The sequence below is a fragment of the Phyllostomus hastatus genome, unplaced genomic scaffold (assembly GCF_019186645.2).
Source record: "Phyllostomus hastatus isolate PE091 unplaced genomic scaffold, TTU_PhHast_1.1 phas_contig_40, whole genome shotgun sequence".
Lineage (NCBI taxonomy): Eukaryota > Metazoa > Chordata > Mammalia > Chiroptera > Phyllostomidae > Phyllostomus > Phyllostomus hastatus.
The window spans coordinates 22,366,619-22,389,165 of record NW_025333872.1 but is presented as its reverse complement, the minus strand read 5'-3'; the positions used below and the strand labels follow the sequence as shown (position 1 = coordinate 22,389,165).

Sequence of the window (22,547 nt, the reverse complement as noted above, 5' to 3'; positions counted from 1 at the left end):
CTTATTTTGCTATTTAAAACCAGTGAATTAAATACCAAGATGCGGTTCAGTGTTGAACATCTAAAAAAGAATACTTATGATTTCAATCAGAATGTGAGGTATGTCACCAAATGATTTTGTTCAGGAATTGCCAATGACTGTTGAAGTGAATGACCTCTGTTACTTAGATCATTAGGAAAAGTTTTTTCAGTCTTTTTTTTATCTGTTAATTTTCCTGAAGCAGATAGAGTACTGCAGGTAAAAAGAGCTTATTCATACACAATAACAAATTATTTATTATACATACTAGTTAACATTTCTTCTCAAGAAAGGAAATTTATAAATAGAATCATAACCTCAAATTAGCATCTTTATATGATTTTTAACATAATTTGCTGATATAAAAATAAATGCTAAAGTTATGCTTAATATAATGCACCTGATATATGATTTCAGATGAAAAGATCATTTTGAAACTTGTATTCTCATCAGTGAGTTTAATTGAACAATTAAAAATAAAATTAAGCACTAAAGAAACCAACTGTATAATGATTGATATAATAATCTAAGGCTTCACTTAATCTGAGTGTAACATATTTTATTTTAAGGTCTTTTGGTTTTTAATATTGACATTTTAATAAATTAAAATGATAAAAAAATGGTTACTTAATAATTACTTAAGGTGACATAGCCTCCTAAATACTATAGAAAAATCATTTTAACTCATAAATGCCTAAATGAATAAACATGAATTTGAATTTTGTGATTTTTGGATATCAGATTATTGTGGCAACAAAACTCCAGTATTTAGAATGTGTATTCTTTTATTCTCCGGCATAACTTCTTTAGTTCCTTGTTTGATATGGTGAAAGGTTTTCTCATTTATTAGTTCATAATTGTTACATAATTATTTTAGGATCTTATTAATCAGAAGGTAAGAGAAACAGTAATATCCTAAACCCTCAGTCTGTTCTGAAAATGCTCAAGCTTAGAAATAATCTTAGCTCAGTTGTGGTCAAAAAATATTTCAGGACAATTAGAAGCTGGTGAGGTTGAACGGCAAAGAAAGGGGAACTAAAGATTGGAAAGGCAAAAAAAAATCAATAGAGCAAATTCAAGTGAAAAACCAAGTATAATAAACTAAATCTCAAGCTGACAATGATTAAGCATAGTCAAAACCAAAGAGAGAATTTGGGAGGCACGTCCAAAAGAGACACATTGAGGAAAACATAGGTGGGGTGCGTGTGTGTTTGTGTGTGCTGTGTGCACAGTAGATGCCTGGGGAGCCTCTGGCAGTCACATTGTATGCCAGCCTGCCTGTGTTATTAGCTGCTTATTCCCTGGTGGTGATCCATTGTTAAAAAGAAAAGAGACAATAGTGTCACTTTCTTCAAAATATATTGAGTTAAGGCATTGGATAAAGATTTTGCTGTATTAGAATTAGGACCAACAAGAAAGCAAACAAATTATTTGAAAAAACCAAAGTTTAGTGTTGCTTGAAGATAGCAATCAGATAAATAAAATACTTGCAGGCCAAAGATTAGAAGTTGACAAAATGAAAGAAAAAAAAACAAGAAAAAGTAATGAAGAAATATGTAATCCTAAGAGAAGCAAGGTGGAAGTAAAACAAATCAAGAGAAATATAGAAAAAAATTGAAATCTAAGATTTTATCTTATATTTACTGAATGGTGAATGTAAATCAAAAGACCTTATTAAGGAACAGGAAGATTTGATTTTGGATGGTAGGCACCCAATACATATACAGATGATGTATAACAGAATCTTACACTTGAAACCTACACAATTTATTAACCAATGTCACCCCACTAAATTTAATTTAAAAATCCTTAATAAGTAGCATTTCTTTTTACCGTCACTTTTATTATTTTACTCATTTCTTTGTTGCAAATAGCATATATTGTATTTCTATACTCTGATGCTACAGACTTATTTAATAAAAGTTCTCAAAGACTTTTTTTAAATTTAGTAAGCAATTTAACTTCTTTGAAACCTAAAATAGAAATAAGGATGTAAGTGTGGTGCCCATACTTTATTTGGGCACATTCAATATGTACTTATTATTCTTTTATAATTTACATAAAACAAACTGTAATGATCTAAGGGTTTCAATTAGATGAATTTTGACAATTGCATATTCCCATGTAAGACACAAAACAGGATAAAAAACATTTCCTTCACAGCAGAAAATTCCCTTGTCCACTTTCCAATTATTCCCACTTCTTCCCAAACAACTTTCTGATTTCTAATACTATAGATTAATTTGTCTATTCTTATCTCTTTGTCTTTTTATTATATATTTTGTTTTACATATGATATTAACCCTAAAATAGATTGCTATGTTTGTTTAAATAGTCACCATTCTTCAAACAATTTTCAACATATGTATATATAGGTGTTATGAAAAATATCTTTCATATTGATCCACATAATTAGCTTTGGGGACTCTTATTTTTTTCTGAATCTCTGGGTTTCCACCTGAATAACTTCTGTTAGTAAGTTTTATATAGCAAGTATGTTGGAAAAAAATAACCTCAGCTTTGCTTTTCTGCTTAAAGAATGTGTTTTTTTTTCATTCTTTTTGAAAGATATAGATATAGCATTCTTACCCAATAGATTTTTCCAACATTTTGAAGATTTTCAGTGTCCTTCTAGTCCCATTGTTTCTAATGTGAAGTCAATCATCATTCACATCATTTATCCTCTAATGTCACGTATTCTTACCCTACTGTATGTAAATGTCTTTCTCTGGTTCTTAGCAATTTGATTTTAATATACTTAGGTGATTTATTCTTTGAATTTATCTCACCTGTAGTGGTATCTCATCTCTTGGGTTGATGGCTTTATGCTTTTCATCAATTTTAGAAAATTGTTATTCTGTACCTCTTCAAATAACTCTTGCTTGACTCTTGTTTCTCTGGCTCTAATTATATGTAAGTTATACTATTTGTTATGCTACAGACATCACTTTCTCTGATATTTTATTTTCTTTGTTTTTTTTCTCTGTGACCATTTGCATAATGTCCATTGAATGTCTTTAAATTCACTGATCTTTTCACTGCTATTAATCTTTTAAGCCTTTCAACATATGTTTCACTTCTAGTATAGTATTTTTTCTTTCTAACATATTTATCAGAATTTATTTTATAGTTTAAACCTCTGTTGACATACCTTTTCTTTGTGCACATGTTGTCCACCTTTTTTGTTACATCTTTTAACATATTAATCTTATTTATTTATTTTATTTTAGATTACTCTTTAATTTCTTCAAAAAATTATTGTTGACACTATTACAGATGTCCCTCATTTTTCTTCCACTTTACCCTTCCACCAAGTCCCCCACCCCGGCCTTTACCACATTGTTGCCTGTGCTCATGGGCTATGCATATATGCATATATGTTCTTTGGATAATCTCTTCCAGTCCCTGTCACATTTCTCCTCTCTGAGATCTAGCAGTCTGTTCCATGTGTCCACACCTCTGGCTTCATTTTGTTTGTCAGCTTATTTTGTTTATTAGATTACACACATGAGTGAGATCATATGGCATTTGTTCTTTTCTGACTGGCTTATTTCTGTTAGCATAATATTCTTGAGGTCCGTCCACGCTGTCACAAAAAGTAAGAGTTCCTTCTTTTTTCCAGCTATGTAGAATTCCATTGTGTAAATGTACCAAAGCTTTTTTTAAACAGTCATCTACTGAGGCACTTAGGCTGTTTCAGACCTTGGCTATTATAAATAATGCTACTATGAAATAGTGATGCATATATTGTTTCTGATTAAAGTTCCAGGGTTCTTAGATTATATTTCCAGAAGTAGAATTACTGGATCATAAGGCAGTTCAATTTTTAATTTTTTGAGGAAACTCCATACTTTTTCCCACAGTGGCTGCACCAGTCTGCATTCCCACAACCCTACTGTTGCAACCCTAGTGCAACAGTGCACTAGGGTTCCCCATTCTCCATATCCTCACCAGCACTTGTTTGTTGATTTGTTGATGATGGTCATTCTGACAGGTGTGAGGTGATACCTCATTGTGGTTTTCATTTGCTTCTCTCTGATAATTAGTGATATGGAGTGTCTTTTCATATGTCTATGGACCATCCATACATCTTTTTTGGAGAAGTGTCTATTCATGTCCTTTGCCCATTTTTTAATTGGAGTAAAACTCCCTAACTGATAATTTGAGCAAGTGAGCCCAAATGGGTTTGTTTCCATTGATGATTTCCTCTTTGATCATTGGTCACATTTCATTGCATATTCAATTGACTCAATTTTACTGTATGTTGGATATTGTAAGTATTATATAAGAAGAGCAAATATTGTTGTACAAATATTTTCTCCTCAGAAAATGTCATATGTTTTTCTAGATTGGCAAGATGGAAAAGAGTTCAGTCCATCTGACCTGTAAGTTCACTGGTCTGAGCTTTGTTGCAAGTTAGACTCAGTTTACCATGGCCTTCAAAGATTTTGAGGATGAGATCAAGACTTTGTTTCCAGAAGTGCTTGGCATCTGAGCCAGATGAAACCTTCCTAGACCTCTTTAGGTTTTATAGATAGCTTCCAGCTTTTCAAACTCTAGGAATTTTCTCTCTACTTTGTGTCTGGATGATGACTTTTTGGGTTACTAGAGAGTTCTTATGGCTTTCCATTCCAGTCCTGCCTGACTTTCTGCACCTAAGAAGATCTCTGGCTATCCTGCAGCCCAGCCTCTAGCCTTTGGTAGGCTGCTGCAGTGAAAGCCCATGTTTCCTGGTGGTAATTATCTTAGCTCTTCTGCTTAATTCTTTGCATTTGCATATAATAGCAATTGATACCAGGAAGGCCTATATTGCCTTGAAATAATTTTTCTTAACTCTCTGTCCTGATTCCAGCCTTTTCACATTCTCAGGTCTATGAAAAATGGTTGTGACTGGGACTAGACTCACTTCATGGCCAGAGTGCATCAACATTCTAACTCACAGGTGGCAAACACAAGGCCTGTGGGCTGAATCCAGCCCTCCACCTTGTTTTATCCTGCCCAGCACCTTGTTTCTACCCAGCTGCACTGTTAAGGAGTAGTTACATTTATACAGTCCTAAAATTATGTTCGGCCCTTTGAAGGCAACCTTGAAGCTGATGTGGCCCCTGGTGAAAATGAGTTTGACACCCTTGTTCTAACTCATACCAGTCCCTGCATGGATATCACATATTTGTTGAAAGTTTGATTTGTTTGTACTTAACCAAGTCTACTGAAAATTTCCCCCTCCTTCTTTATGGCAGAGCTGAAACCAATCATTAGTTCATTTATTTCTATGAGTTTGTAAATTTTCTAGCTTGCTCTTATTCCTTCAATGGCAGTAATAGTCTTTAAAGACTTTCTCTATGCTAACAAGGAATTTAAGGGTTTTTTTTTTATTTGACTTACAGGATAGTGGTAGAGTATATTACATAACATGACAGCAGATCCAATTAAAAACAACTTCTAATTCCTTTTGCTTCTTGCCTGTTTTAGAGAGGTCCATCTTGTATAGCATGAAAAATAACTCCGTTTATATTTTAAAATTGCAGTTAATCACAAAAGAGTTTGTAAATCTCCAATTTTATAAGTATATCAAATGTTAAAGGTTACATCTCAGAAAAACTAGAAAGTGACAGAGAAAGTTCAAAAATAATATAACTAGAATTTCCCTTTGACAAATTGTGGATTAGTTAGATTTGGACAGAATGCACTTTTAATTTTCAGTCTCCGTATGTTGTGATTTTGCTTGACTTTGAGGTAAATAAAATTAGAACACCAAATGATGCTATAACTTAAATAAGCTGTTTTTAGACTCCTTTCTCCCTGCCCAGTTCTTGTTTTTCAAGGTTATTAGAACTTTAAGAATTGTAACATCCCTGATAACTTACAACTAAGAGGGTAAAATAAACAAAAATGCCATTTGTTAATATTTTTGTGCCAAATAATAATTTTTGGCTTCAGAAAAAAATTTCTTTTATAATAAAATAATTTTATAAATATCCAAGGTATTATATTAGTATTATGATTATAAAACATGGTAAAAAATAATTGCATTTTTTTTCTTTTAAAAAAGATTTAGTACTAAAAAATTCAATAAATTTTATATATCTAGAGGAAAATAGGACTGGAGATATAATAATGTAGAAATATCATTCTGGAAAGAGTTACAGAGAAAAAAATAATTTGTTAAACTTAAGTTATATGAATACATTTACTGTTGTCCCTGGAATCAGGTCTTCCCAAGTCAAATATTTCATCAAATACTTAATGAAAATCACAAATATTTTATTATTAATATTATGAATTTGAAACAATTAATGCACTTGGTTAAACTTTTTTGAAGCCAGTAGCTTGAAAACTTGTTTCATTTTTAGTGTCATTTATTTAAACAAAAGAAGTCATTGTATAAAAGGAACAACAATAAAAATGCTATTTTACTATGACTTAAAAAAGATACAAAGAACAAATTGATCATTGCCAGAGGGGAGATTATTGGAGCTACCAGTGAAAAAGGTGAAGGGGAATAAGAGGTAGATAAAAACTTCCATTTATAAAACAAATGACCTATAGGAATGCAGTGTACAGCACAGGGAATATAGTCGATAATATTATAATAACTTTGCATTGTGACAGATGGTTACTAGACTTAAATTGTGGTGATCACATCATAAAATATATATATATGTCAAATCACTATGTTATATTTCTGAAACTAATATAATAATGTTTGTCACCTATATTTAATAATTTTTATATAAAGATTAGAACATTGTTGAACAAAAAGCAAAAATATATAAAAGTGAATGTAGTTTTTATAACACTAGGAGCAGATAGTTCTTGCTTTTCTCCCTCAAAGTAAAAATATCTATGCACCGATTTCATGTAACCAGTCACTCTTAAGCTGTCTTTTCTGCCACAAAGTCATTTTTTTCCTATTGTTTTTCTTTCCAGCATTTGATTCTGGGATTCCATCTCAATTCTTTCTCCTGTAATTTATTTCTCCATCTTCTGTATTTCATACATTTCAAAACTCTTTACAGTACTTAAAGAGTTCTGCCTGGTACAATCAGCAGCTCTCCAAACTGTGCTTTCCTCTTTAGGTTTGTAAATTCCTTGACAGCTGAGTTGTAGTATTCATTTGCTTGTTTTATTTTAACAAAAACCCTCTCAGCACTAATTGTCTAGCAAGGTTCTAAATGCCTTATGTTCATTCATTTAATCTTCATAACAATCTTTAAAATAAATACTATACTTATCCACATAGTAAAATTATCATTCATCTTTTAATCTTTCTAGTACCAGGCATCTAAGAAATGTTCAATAAATGTTGAATTAGGCTTCAATCATTTATTTAATAAGCATATTTATTTAATGAAAACATTCTTGGAACTCCACTTGATTGTGTGGATTACAAAGATGGGTAATTCAATTCTTCATTTCACAATCTAAATATGAGAGAAGAAAAACAGGATCATGACATCTTTCCCAGGAAAGTGTAGATGCACCAGGATATGATCAAGAGATCATGTATGAATTGGTATTTAATATGCATGAAGTAGACTGCTAAGAAGAATTCAGGCATTCTAAGGAAAGGAGAGAGAGGTGTGACATGCTTGGAAACTACAAAGTTTGGTGTGGCCAGACCACAGAATGAAGTGTATGGGCAGAGTTAAAAGAGGTAGGCATCGGTTACTTGGTTGACTTCCTTTTATGTCATACAAGGAAGTTCAGATTTAATCCTGACTTACCTTTTCCAAACTGTTTCCTAGGGAACATTAGTTCTGTATGATGTTCCGTGGAAGAACAAATACATTTGAACAAAAACAAAAAGCTTTTTAGGATCCAATAATTTTGAAAGACCTTATATACTATATCTTACACTTGGAAAGACAGCACATGTATATATATTAAAGGTTCTTAGAAGCACTGCAGGGCAGAAAACCATTTATTAGTGTTTCATGCAGAATTCTCTCTCTCTCTCTCTCTCTCTCTCTCTCTCTCTCTCTCTCTCTCTCTCTATCTCTCTCTCTCTCTCTCTCTATATATATATATATATATATATATATATATATATATTTGGTGACAGAACTTTTTTTAGAGTAACTGAAATTAATATCTGTAAAACATTTTTGAGGAAACAATATTGCAAAAATTTTATCAAGTCTCATCAGACTAGCATCTAGAAGTTTCTGTATAATAGCAGTATACAAATGGATTGAAAGAAGCAAAGTAAAAGGAACCTGGTAGGAAGTATTTTCCTTAGTAAGTCACCTAGAAGTAATTATCTAGAGAGAGATGCTGAAGATTCTCCAAGGAGCTGAGATGGGTAGGAGCAGGTACTTTTAAGATATAGAGTTCAAGTAAAATGAATTAGTACTAGACAAGTAAAAGGGAAATCAATAACTTTCAGATTACTGACCTTAATGACTAAGTAGAATTTTCCCATGAATTAAAATAGGAAATTCTTGCAGAACACAGCCTAGGAGAAAGTCAGTGATTAAATATTGACATATGAATTTGACTCCTTTGATGTGGACTCCAGCCAGCAGTGTCCATGGTGTTGTGGATGTGACAAACAAAATCACATGAACTGTAGAAGTCCTGTGGAGAAAAAGGACAGCATGGCCACTCTCTGAGTGGGAGAGCACCCTAACCCTTGCCTAGACAGGCTTTTATTGCTTCTGGAAGCATTACATCAAGAAAGGTCCTCATTCATTATGCTCAGGTTCGCTTCAAGTGATTATTTCTTACAGATAACAAAAAGAAGAATGTTGCAAATGCAAGGGAACAATAAAAGTGATTGATCTGGTTATACTCCAACCTTGGAACAGCTTAGCACAGACTTTAGGGAGTTACTTCAAAGATATACATTAAACATCTGCTGTCTTAATTCAGGGTGAGGGAGTCTTAGCAAAAACAAGCCTCAAATCCACCTAGATATACAGTAGGTCTGGTCCCCCATGGGAAAGCTGATCTGTGGGCCTGGCTCCTGTGTGCTGCCTCACACCTCTTGGTTTTCTGAACCAGGGTTGAGCAACAGTTGCCATTGCCATGTGTACCAGTTCCCTATAGTCCCTATGTAGTATCTGGGTAGAACAATGTAGGAGACAACTGGTTCTTAAGGAGTGGGTGAAGTCTCTAGAGAGAAAGAACAGAGGAAGCCTGGGAGTAAGAGATGATGCAGTAACAGCCTGTAACTGAAAGGAGGTACAGAAGTACCTAGATATGCAGAAGCCAAGGAAGGGGGTCGTAAAAAGGGCAGACCAGAAAGTCTTTGGTAGGTTCTGACCTTGGAGAAGAGATTCCGAGAGGAATGGGACAGGAACACTTGTCAACAAATGAACACAAGCAGTGAAAGTGAAAATGTGGGAGACCATAAAAGACAGCAAATAATGTTTATATTTGAGAAAAATGAATTCAAAAAAATTACTTAGAGTCATTTAAATAGCTGACACTTTATAGTTGAATTTATACTTTGCAATCTGAACTGAATTTTTACGGTCTCTAGGACTAAAACTCTGTGAGTTTATACATGCTCATAGCTACATACATTTGGATATATTTGGAGGCATGTGTTTCTGAAAGATGCCTTAAAGGAAAGAGTTCTCAATTTTAAGCAAGCAGGGCTTTGTTCTAACTTTTCAGGAACTTGGTACTCTCCTTGTGAACTTTCATTTTTCTCCTACGTTTACATTTAAATTTTCAAAAATTTGTATCTATTCTGCTGCAGAAATAGATAAAATGTTACACAACCAAAAATATACTTTGGTATTCCTTTAATTTTTTTTGGTTCTTAGTTTCTCATTAAGTATCATATGTAAAATAAGATATGCTTACTTTATGTTATTTTTATATATAGAAAATATTTAAAAAATCAACATAAATTTCCTCTTTAATTACTCTATTTTCTTTAGTAGTTACATTTCTATGACTTTTACCCATCATTGAAAAAATTAAAGTTTATAAAGCTTGTCATCTTAAGGTATCAAAATATCAAGAATAGTTATATAAATGATATAGGGTTTCAAATACATACAGTCAGGGAAATAAAAATGCCTGTAAAGTTCTGCTGCATTTTTTTATTTGCAGAAATTGGCTTGCAGGCATCATCTTATTTCATTAAAATCATTGCATAGAAAGGGAACAGAAGAAGGCCCCTAGGCCTGGCATATCAACTTCATTTCTCTTGCTTATTTCCATTTTTCTATTTCCCTTTTGGTTGTTATTTAAAACAGACAATAGAATCCTGCCATATGTTGAACCCAGGAGCTCTCACCTAAATGTGATTCTGTTTCAAATATAAGATCATTTATTGACTGTTGAAATATTCAGTAAATATCTATATTTTATTTAGCTGCTGGGCTGGTTGTAGTTACTTTCTTTTAATCTATGAATTTCTATATATCTCTAGCAAATACATTCAAAATTTATTGGAGAAACTTCAAAAGATTATTACTATTACTATTACTATTTGCTTTACTCAAGGATGATTAGGCACCCTAAAGCTGTGATTCCCCAAGATGGAATCTGCTTTCTTGATATCTTATGAATAGAGGCTACTCTAAAAATGTAACCTGTGAGTCCACTTAGAATTTAAGAGTAAATAAGTCAACATAATTATCTATCTAGCTTAGTCTTGACCTTTCTTTCAGAAGGATCCCTACTAATAAATTGTGGGACAAAGTATGGATGTTGGGAAACAGCTTCAGGTCATTTAGGTCATTAAATACTTGATTTTTCAAGCCATTTAATTCCTTAAATTTACTTTGAGATATAAGGTATGTAGGAATAACAATACATGCCTTCATATTTTACTTTCCAGATCTTCTTTCCCTTTACCCCTCTTTCCCAGAGATGATCAGGGAGTAGGGTTTAATTTCACATGTAGTGATATTAAAAAAAAATGTTTAACTTTATAAAAATGTAGGATTCTGTACATATTGTACACCTACAAAAATGTGATTAATATAGTACAGCATGTGCTAAATTGTTAGTATGTCATTTGGCTATCATCTAATATTAAATATATGGAAAAATAATTTTAATTTAATGAATTAAAATTAATTTGTGAATTAAAATTAATTTATTAGTGTCTAACATTCAATGAATTTTAAAGATGTCATCGTTGAATGAAAATATGTGGAATCATTTTATAAACACATTATACTGACAAACATATATATTGGAGAATAAATTCTTATTTTTAGATTAAAAACATGTCTTTTCTATTTGTAAATTGGAAGAAACTATTTATTAGCCTTTGTTATGGTTACATCTCAGAAATCAGGGCATTTTTAAATGTGATCTTTATTTAGCCTCATATCTCTCATATTTTCTGCAAGAAGAGCAAAGGGTATAAAAATACAAAATTAAATAATACAGATTAGAAGACAAAGAATAAAAAATACTAGAAGGGGATATAGGTAAAAACACTGTCCAGTCATGGGCATCTCCTCTGTTTAACTAGGTAAAAATTTAATCTTTGTATTTTTGCTCCATTATTTAAATGAATGGCTTCCTAAAAATTCCAGGAGGGAGAGCTTTCACTGAACAATCCAAACACCAAATAAAAAAAATATGACCACTACTTTAACCTAAATTTTGGATACTATCATTCAGGAAATTTCACCTGACCTATCTATCCTCTCTTCATTTTTCTGGGTCCTTTATTTTTTCATTCCCTTTCATTATACCCAATCATCTCAAAATAATTTTTCCTTCTCATCTTAGCATAGCTTTTCTCACTCCAAGCATTTATTAAGGCAAGGTTCTACATACATGGTGTCTTGCCCAAAGAAAGTACAGAAATTTCTTAGTTTGTTAATAATTGTGTATGAAAACAGTAATAAATGAATGAAAATTCTAAAGTCACATCAGTTTGGAGATGTTTATATGAATTTAAATATGCATTTCAGAAACTAATCTGATTTTTTTAAAATAAGACAAATAGTGCTCACTTTGGCAGCACATATACTAAAATTGGAACGATACAGAGAAGATTAGCATGGCCCCTGCGCAAGGATGACATGCAAATTCATGAAGCATTCCATATTTAAAAAAAAATAAAAAATAAAATAAGACAAATAAAAATGAGATTTAATCAAGTGAAAACTTTTGAATAGGAAGGGGATAAAATGGCGTAGACTGGCTAACATGGCCTGTATTGTCAAAAGTTAGAAATTCTACTGATATTCTTTCTTACTTTTAATTGTCTGAACATACCTCTTTTAATTAATCAGTATTCAGACAGACCACAACCATCACCACTGAAACAAGAACGTCATGTCAAGTGGATTTAGTTGTAAGCCCCAATAGTCTTGTTTAAATGCTAAAACTGTTCATCATTTCACCTATAGGATAAAAACAGCACATAAACCTTAACTAAAATAACATGTCATGCCCTGACATTTTGTTCCTTTGAAAAGGCATTGCAAAAGAAATGTCTGCTAGTTTAAATATGTAATTTATCACCCAGATATTCTTTTGATTAACCAAATAACTGAGCCATTTTCTTTTCATCTTTTTGTGCATGCACTTCACATCTCTATCACCTGGAGAACGTAGCATTCAAATGAACTTAATGATGTTTTGTGCTTTCATTTGACATTTGTTTTATTTATAAATTGGGCTTTACATTTTTAACCCTTGGAAATCAAGAATATTTGAAAAATGAGAAGACTTGAATATGTGGAGAAGCAATAATTCAATTCAGAGTTAGAGCACATTGTGGATGGGAGGCATTAGTGGGGACCAGACTCTTGCTGCTCAGCCTCTGCCCCCCAGCCCCCCACCAACTCTACCTACTTAACCAATTGAGTAAGTTAAGACGGCCTTGGTGTTATTGGTAAATTGCTTGTCAAGCTGGTTTCACAAAAGACCATATGGGTACATTTAATTTCTCTAAATACCACCTAAGCTGCCCTCCTTCCAACACATTTTTCTTGCTTGGGCTGCACATTGGAATTTAAAGTTTCTTCCCACCCCATCCGATTACCCATTCAAATCTGAGTTCATGTTCTTTTTAATATGGCCATTAGAGATAGAAGTGGTGGATTAGAACATAGTGTGGCTTCTTAAATTTAGAGCGTCCTCAGGGATAATTATGGTTCATGTATGCTTTTTTAAAATAGTTTGTTTTTATTGTATTTTTTCCTTATGATTTATCTCCCTTAAGCCTCCCTCCCCCCTGCAATCATGAGTCAGTCTGTGTCCATGAGTCCTTTTTCACTTTTGCTCTATCCCTCCACCCCCCAACTCCCCCTGCACCCACACACAGAGCTGTCAGCCTGCTCTCTGTGAGCCTGTCTATATTTTGCATGTTAGTTCAGTTTGTTCATTAGATTTCACGTATGAATGAAATCATATGGTATTTGTCTTTCTGTAACTGGCTTATTTCACTAGCATAAAGTTCTCCAGCTCCATCCATGATATCACAAAGGGTAATTTTCCTTCTCTTTTCTATGGCTGAGTAGTATTGTGTTTTATAAATGTACCATAGATGTTTTATCTACTCATCTATTTGATATATAATGTATCTCCCCTGTAGGTGGATAGAAAATTAAATTATTTTCTTAGACTCCATATAACCAGCATCATTAATTGAAAATAAACACTTGTTTTTGTATGGCATGAGAAAAGCTGACCCATTTGTGAATGAATGTATGTTCCCAAATGTTCAGTTTGTATATGCTGCACACCAATGACAGAATCACTCACCAAACATCTTTCCAAAGTCCTCCTTAGCTACAACATTCTACTGTCTAAGACACAAATTTGTTTTACTGCCCACACATACAAAAATGAATATTTATGTATTTGGGGGTATTTATTCACTCACAGGTTCACTCTTTAGGTGAACAGTTGGGTGTTTCTTATGTGCATATAAATGTGGAGGATAGCCCTGGCTGGCGTAGCTCAGTGGATTGAGCGCAGGCTGGGAACCAAAGTGTCCCAGGTTTGATTCCCAGCCAGGGTACATTCCTGGGTTGCAGGCCATAACCCCCAGCAACCGCACATTGATGTTTCTCTCTCTCTCTCTCTCTCTCTCTCTCTCTCTCCCCCCCCCTCCCTCCCTTCCCTCTCTAAAAATAAATAAATAAAATCTTTAAAAACAAAATAAATGTGGAGGATAGAATGTTCTGAGGAGAAGCTAGAACTTCATGTGCTCAGAGAGTAACAGAGACTAAAAGATAATGAAAAACCCTGCTCTCCTTATAAGCAGAATGAATAAGTGAAGGAGTAAATGACTCAATATGGCTCCTGCCTTCCTGAACAACACACTTAATAATGTCAAATAAGAGACTAATAAGAATAAAATAGCAAAATATGCCATTACAAGAAATGCCACAAGGTAAAGGACATTAATTATTAATTGCCTAAGTAGATGTGATACTTGGTGAGTTAGGAACTTGGAACCACTGTCATGCTTTTCAGGAATTGCATTTCTTAGATCTTTCTGCCCTTAGTGCTTCTGTGTTGGAGTCTGTCAAAGGGAGGTACTGCACATGTTTTGGAAGGTTAAGTGAAGGGAGCAGTCATGATTCTTGCAGCTTCAGTCAAAAGTATGGCTAAGATCCTTGAATCATCTAGTTGAGTGCTCTAAGTAGCTGAATTAGCAGGAAAGTTAGTTCTGTTGGTGCTGCAGACTGAAATTATCTGTGGTAGTACCTGATGGGTCATGAAATTCACAGTGGCTTCTAGGCAAGCTCTCAAAACCTATCTGATGCACCCAGATCCCTGACCTTCACAACTCCATCCTTTTCATAGCTGTGTAAGCCTCAAATTCCCTGAACATGTGAAATCTTTCATACTTAAAATGCAGAGAGTGGCTTCTCTCTTCTTCACCAAATCCTAACTGATATTTCAGCCTTCTAGAAAATGAGAGTCTTAAACTCCAAAGCAAAAGATAATATCAAACTAGTAATTTTGTGTGTACTCTGAAGGTCATAGTGTATGAAGCAAACTTAAGAAGTTTGTTGAACAAATGGAAATCTCAGCACAGTTTCAAAAGGTAATAGCTTTTTTTTCTCTCTTGGCTAAACAAGCACATTCATTTCCCCCACCCACCACTTGCATGAAACAGGCTTTTCTTATCACTCTCGAGTAATAAAGATATCCTACAGTAAGTTTGTCAGTGCCTTAATTCATTAATATTTACATCAAACTCAGTATTGTAATAAAAATTCAAACTCCATTAAAAATCGAGTTCTATTCTCCCACAGCCCAAGCTCCTACAGGCAAAAAGTCTACAATGGGAGAGAGGCACTTGGCTGGCTTCTTTTATTTTTATTTAGCTGGCATTAGTAACCTGTAACTCTTCTAGAGCTAAGTTACTCCTCTAGAGCTGTGAGCCTTCTAACACATGTGCTAGAATATACTAGTAAACATAATCACTTACTTGACTTTCTATTTTGAAAACCAGGTCTAAGGTTTAAAATGAGAATTAGCCAGAAGGATTCATGTGCCCTACCCCACATGAATTATATTTGCAAGGTAAATGAGGGAGCCATTTCTAGCAAAGTAGCCTCCATTCTGACTTGTTCCACTACATTGGCTTTGTCTTATTCACCATCAACTCTTCACACTTTCCATTTTTTTTAACTAGGAAGTCATGCCATCTCACATGCTTCTATTCAGTTCCTGACATTTCAATATCTGCCAAACTGATTAATTTCCACTCTACTCACTTATGGCCTTAATTTTTTACTTCCTACATTTACACGTTTCCTACCCACTTGCTACTGCCTGGTTACCAAAATCTTTTTAAAATCCACTGCTGTTTTGTCATTTTGTCCAACATACAATTAGACATCTCTCAAGCTCCCAGCCTCTCTACCTACTCATTCATCTTGATTCTTTGATCCCATTAGTAACCTATCTACTTGCCTTTGCATGTATTTCCAGTTTCCAAGACTCCATTCATGACTCATCAGTCCTCTCTCACCGCTTACTGAACCCAGAGATAATTATTGTTGTACTACACTAATGAGAAAGATAAGGATAGGTTCAAATTTATGACTTTCAAGAGCGGAGTATATTTGACTTTGGGTGGAGAGCCCACAAATATACAGATCTTGCATCATGGAAAGGTACACTTGAAACCTATGTGCTGATATTAATCAAAGTCACCCCCAATAATTTAATAAAAAACTGGGGAAAAGGGAGTTGAATATATAATACTATAAATGAAGGCATTAAAATTATCTAATTCATTTTTTCTGATAAATTTATTAGTAGTTTCCTTCCCCATAGATGCTATACTATGATAATATGAAGAAATATTTTTAATGAAAGGATAACTTTACTATTAAAATAACCTGATATTGCCAATTACATATGTATATGATGTAACTTCATACAAAGTTTTAATAAATTTTTATTGTATTTGTCCTGTATATTTTCTAGTTGAGTTCATTAAAAACTTCTTTTCCTGTGTTAATGACAACTAGGTCTCATAACAAAATGAAACATAAAACTATTAAAATTAAATATTTGGTACAAAAATAAATTAGATTTAGGCAAAATAACTCTGAAACTATTAAAATTTTCCATTTAATCAATTATAAATATGAATATCTTTATTTCTCTCAGTGTTCTGCCATAACATATTATACACAGGGACATAATTGTGTAAAGGACAGGGTTTAAGACTTGGGGAATTCAAGGTCTGCTTCAACTCCTGGTTAAGTACACAATTTTAAAGTAATATATGATTTCTTTATTCATTACACAGTTCTGTTGGTAGGTAATCCATTTGACTTTGTGATTTTTAATAAACTATTTAAATATTTTAAGTGTCTTTGGTCCTCAATATTTGATTTCAAGATTAGAGATTCATTTAACAACATAGAGCATAAATCAGAAAGTATGATGCAATTATAAATTATTGCATCTTAGGTGACTTTTAAAAGCTTGAATTTAATGTGCATGTATAAAAGGGGAAACCTAGTTAATACATAATAGAATTATATGAGAATTACTTAAACTTAGGCTATAAATGTAAATTATATTCTTATTAGCACATAAAACTTTCAGTATTACTATTCTCAAGATATTTAGGCATAGCCATAAAACATAGTTATAGTTAGAGTTATTTTTTAAAAAAAATTAAAACAGGATTATTTTTATTATGTTTTCTGGTGGTACTAAATATGTGTTTAATTAACTTCTTAAAAACAATTATTTAACATTGAAATTAAGAAATCAATATTATCAACATTGTCTAAAGATTTTATCACTCATAAACATATAGCTATATGTGTATATACACATATACAAATGTACATATGAGAAGTTCATGCAACATGAATGTACAAGTTAAATTTAATATACCAATATAAACATGTAAGTAAGCTCATGGCACTTGACAATTGTGTAAAGTAGTATCTATTTCAAAAAGAAATACCCAAATATCTAAAATAGGACAATTGAGGTCATTAAGTTTTAATGGTGCTGAAATTTAGTAACAAGGTTCTACAGTGAATTTTTTTAGCAAAAATTAAGGAATTGAATACAAACAGCTTACTTAAATTTAAATTGGCATTGAAATTGGCAAAATGAAATGCACAATTATTAACTCACTTAACCAAAGCATTCCATTTTACTTATTTTTATAAATTTATCTATAGGATTAGTCAAGGTATTTTCTTATTCATGTAGAAAGTGATACTATACTAATCAATTGAAGAGTAAAAAATTATTCTAAATCTGTAAAATTAAAAAACAAATGTATATATGCATATAACAAACTATATAGTCAAAATGAATTATTCTAATTATCAATTTACAATTTTTCTGTCCAATTTTGTTTTCCTAACTATAACTAATTCAACTAAAAGTAATGGAAAATCAAGTAGCAGTCATCTTTTGAGCTCTAGGTTCTGTAGACCTACTTGGAAAATAAAATGTGACAAATAAATCAATTATAATACAGAGAAAATATGCAAATACAATTAAAAGACAGAGCGGTCTTGTACTTGTTTATGATGTTCAAGGCATAATTTGTGAAACTCAATTATTTGTGATTTTTTTAAGGGTGCTGTGAGGCTAATGGGCACTTTTTAAAAAAGATTTTCTTTATTTTTTAGAGAGGGAAGGGAGGAAGATAGAGAGAGAGAGAGAAACATCAATGTGCAATTGCTGGGGGTTATAGCCTGCAACCCAGGCATGTACCCTGGCTGGGAATTGAACCTGAGATACTTTGGTTCGCAGCCCTCGCTCAATCCACTGAGCTATGCCAGCCAGGGCTATTTGTGATATTCTTTTTAAAAATATTTTATTGGTCATGCTGTTAGAGTTGTCCTAATTTTTCCCCCTTTGCCCCCCTCCACAAAACCATCCTCTCACTTCCAGTCAATCCCACTCCATTGTCCGTGTCCATGGGTCCTTCATATACAATATGTTCTTTGACTAATCCCTTCACCTTTCAATCCCTTCACCTTCACCAATTTCAAGTCCCTGCTTCCCCTCTCCCTCCTACAGCTCGTTTGCTTTTGTGAGTAAAACTTTCCACAGTGCTTCTTACCTAATGCGTTCCTTTCCTATTTTGTTCATTCTTCTGTCTCTTTAATGTCAGTATGTCCTGAGTGTGAGTGTCCCATAGCCTCTCTCAGATCTATTCCACCAACTCCCCATCCCCATAAGTGTGAAAATTTTTTCCGGTCAGTGTTAAAGTGAATTTGACCCTGTAAACAGTTGCTTGTGGAAACATCAAGATTTCTAGAGAATCAGCCCTATGCAAGAGGACAGATAAAGGCAAAACCTTGACACAAGAACATTTACTTGTGATATCAAATTGGTACTTGCTCTAATTCAGGAGCATTTAATTGGCTGTGCTTGGGTCACATGGACATATTCCAGTTATATAAGATGGACAAAAGATAGATCTTTGTTCTCCTAGGATAGGAGAACAAAGCCATGTGGGGCCATGTAGTCTCCTAATTTTCTATGTTATTCTTCTGGACTTTCTAATGAGCATTGACATTTATCATCTTATACAGATATCTAACATTCCCAGTTTTTTTTTTCTTCACATCTTGATATTCACTTACACCTGAGTTAACACATTCAATTAACTTTTGCCTGGGGTAAGTGCAGGGGACATAATCATAAATGAAATATTTTCCTGACAAGAGAGGAGCTCCCAATCAATGAAAGAGCCCCAACAATGAGCTGTGCTCTAATGTGATAAACACTACTCTAATAATAGAAATAGTACTATACAAATTCACAGGGGAATAATTCAATGAAAGATATTTTAAAATGCATCCTTATTCTTCCTCCTTTGTTGGCTCCTTCCTTGGACTCACTGCTTGTAGTTCATCCTACACTTTCTCATAAAAAATATTCTTTCTAAAGCCCTGGCTGGCATAGCTCAGTGGATTGAGCGCGGGCTGCGAACCAAAATGTCGCAGGTTCGATTCCCAGTCAGGGCACATGCCTGGGTTGCAGGCCATGGCCCCCAGCAACCGCACATTGATGTTTCTCTCTCTCTCTCTCTTTCTCCCTCCCTTCCCTCTCTAAAAATAAATAAAAATAAAATCTTTAAAAAATAAAAAAAATATTCTTTCTAAAGCAAAGCAGCAATTATACTACTTTCTGTTTTAAGACTTTAATTGTTCCTCTTTTATGATTATAAAATTAAAACTGTAGAATATAGTCTTTCTCATTGGATTTAGAAATCCCACAAGATGTATCCTTCACTGACCATTGTGTTATTCAGTGCTAATGAACATTCTTAATCTTCAAGCATAACAAAAGCTTACATTGACTATAATATTCACTGAATTAATACTTTTTTTCACAGTCTTCCCTCCACCTATAATACACTTATCTTAATTGTTTCTGTAAACCTATAAATATTGATATTTCATATGTCCATGAAGATTTAAAGTCTTTCTTAATTGCCTCAGCCTGAGGAATTCTCTTTAGTATTATCCATTAATGATCCATTAGCTATCCATTATCCACTATCCATTTAACACATATCCGTTTGTTATAAAGACAGTGAAAATATTTTTTCTCATTTTATCCTCAGTGTTTCATATATAAAACAGATGCTACAAAGTTTAAATATGTCTCAGAGGTTAAAAGTAAATTAATACTTTTCTCCTTGTATAACACAATATTTTACCATTTTAATAATTTTCTTGGAATATATTTAAAATAGGAAAGTGAGTTGTTTAATGAAGACCAAAAAAATATTTTGGCAAAGGAAAGACAAAAACTGCTTTAATGACAGTTTTGCCAATTTGTGTATTTTTTGTGAGTAGGGAAGAGATTATCTCACATATAACTAATCAATTTTTAAATTAATTGTTTATTTATCCATGAATTTTATATTGGCTATCATAAAAATGTCTACCTGGCTATTTTATAATTAAAATAACATTGAATTAGATTTTAGACTAATTAGAACCTTATATGTAAATTACATCAAAGTATTTCTGTAAAAGTAGAAAAAGTATACCATGTAGGAATATTTGGGTTATTCCTACAAACATTTTTTTAAAGTGGAACCAAAGCAACACAGTACTATAAGTTACGTATCGATTGCTTTTTCAGGATGCCTTTGTTTTTCATTAAAATTACAAAAACATAATAAAACCAGGTGTAAACAATTGAAAGTACATTTAAAAGGAATGTTCTATTATTTTTATAATTATTTTACACATTGGTTTGGAGTACTATACATGATAAAAACTCTGTGTTCTAAAAAGTTATAGAGCTATAAATCTAAGGTTTTTTTGCACTTCCTCACTTCTGTTTATTCTTTTTCTTAGACAAGTCCCTACACCCATTCTTCCCCTCTCTGTTAACCTTTTTAGATTCTTTTAACCTCTTCTGTATACTTGCATCATCTCTTATGACCTCTTATATTTTTAAATCCTTCCTTTGCCTTTTTATCTTCTCACTTACTTCAAATATCTCAAATCAATTTCATATTAATCTTCAGCCCTGCTTCTTCCCCAAGCCACTGATTTTCTCATTTTCTTTCCTTAAATTCCTCTTCTTCCCTTGATAGCTCAACACAGGACAGTCTAGGTGTTTGCCTTTCCCTGCCCCCGGAGCATCCGTATGCTGAACTTTCTCTGACGATTACCATCTTCATTCTTAAAGGCAGTGGTCTTTCTTCATCTACATTTTGTTTGATCTCACTACAGTGTTTATTGTCCTTATACTCTCCTGCTTCTTAACTCTATTGCCTACTTTGGCTAATACTATCATTTCAAAATCCTTCTCCTATCTTTTTGAATATTATTTGTTCATGGTGTTTTATATTGATTCATCTCCTCCAAAATGAAGTATATTCTAAATTTTTACAATTTTTTTTATAAATGAAGGTCTTGGTCACAACCAGAAGAACCCAATTCTGGGTAATTTAGTAAATGTGCACATATATTACATGAGCACATACATGTTTGTGTATGTATAGTGTGTGCACATGCAGATGCTCTTCAACTTACAATGGGTTTATGTCTCTCTAAACCCACTGTAAGTTAAAAATATCTTAAGTCAAAAGGAATTCATCTTCACCAAGCTATTAATATATGAAATGTTAAAGGGGCTTAAGAAAAAGAAGATTATAACTATTGAACATTAAATTAGCAATAAATCACAATTAAGAACAATTGAACCTAAAAAGCAAACTAAGCAAATAAGCAGAACAGAAACAGAATCATAGATCATACCGAGAGTCATCAGTTGGGAGGGGAAAGGGGAAGAATTGGGGAAAAGGTACAGGGATTAAAAGTACAAATTGGTAGGTAAAGGATATACAGGGGGATGTTAAGAAGAGTATAGGAAATGGAGAAGCCAAAGAACTTATATGACAATCCATGGACATGAACTAAGGGGGGAATTGACAGAGGGAATGGGAGGCACTGGGTGGATGGAGGGAAAAAGGAGAAAAATTGAGACAACTATAATAGCATAACAAATAAAATATATTAGAAAAGAACATGTGAATAAATATAATCACTTCTAGTACCCCTGTATTATAAAGGAATATGGACATATCTTTGCAGTTGCTCAGTTGCACTCAGGGAAGCCCTTAAGATGACTGAAATGTAGAATTCATCATGAAGTTTTAATTTTTCTGAGCTTAATGGTTGACAGTCTGTGAGAGGAGACTGGTTACTCAGTCAACACAGTCACATAGATGCCTCAGAACAGTGAATGACTGGAGCTTGGCTATCTATTTATAGTAATGATCCAATATTTAAAAATAAAATTACCAAATATAACATAATTAAAAAAGGCATTTAATACAGCTAACCTACTGAACGTCGTAGCCTACCCTAAATGATCTCAACACTAACTGTACATGAGCCTATAGGTGGGAAAATCCTCTAACAGAGTGAATACACTAGAGGATCAGTTGTTACCCCCATGATCCAGGGACTGACTGGGACCTGTGCTCACGGTCACTGCCCAGCCTCATGACGGAGTAACATCCTGCATATCACTAGCCCAGGAAGAGATCAAAATTCAAAGTTCAAATTATGGTTTTTACTGAATGCATATCATTTTTGCACTATAGTAAAGTCAAA

The 22,547-nt window shown here is 33.1% G+C and overlaps 1 protein-coding gene and 1 non-coding gene across 2 annotated transcripts in view; both read left to right on the top strand.

Moving 5' to 3' along the window:
• Positions 1 to 22,547, top strand: part of EYS (eyes shut homolog) — a 1,607,944-nt gene that overhangs the window by 931,096 nt on the left and 654,301 nt on the right. The gene's annotated exons all lie outside the window — the stretch shown is intronic.
• LOC123822367 lies at positions 11,947 to 12,053 on the top strand. Its single transcript, XR_006786320.1, has one exon. It is a non-coding gene; the product is annotated as a U6 spliceosomal RNA (small nuclear RNA).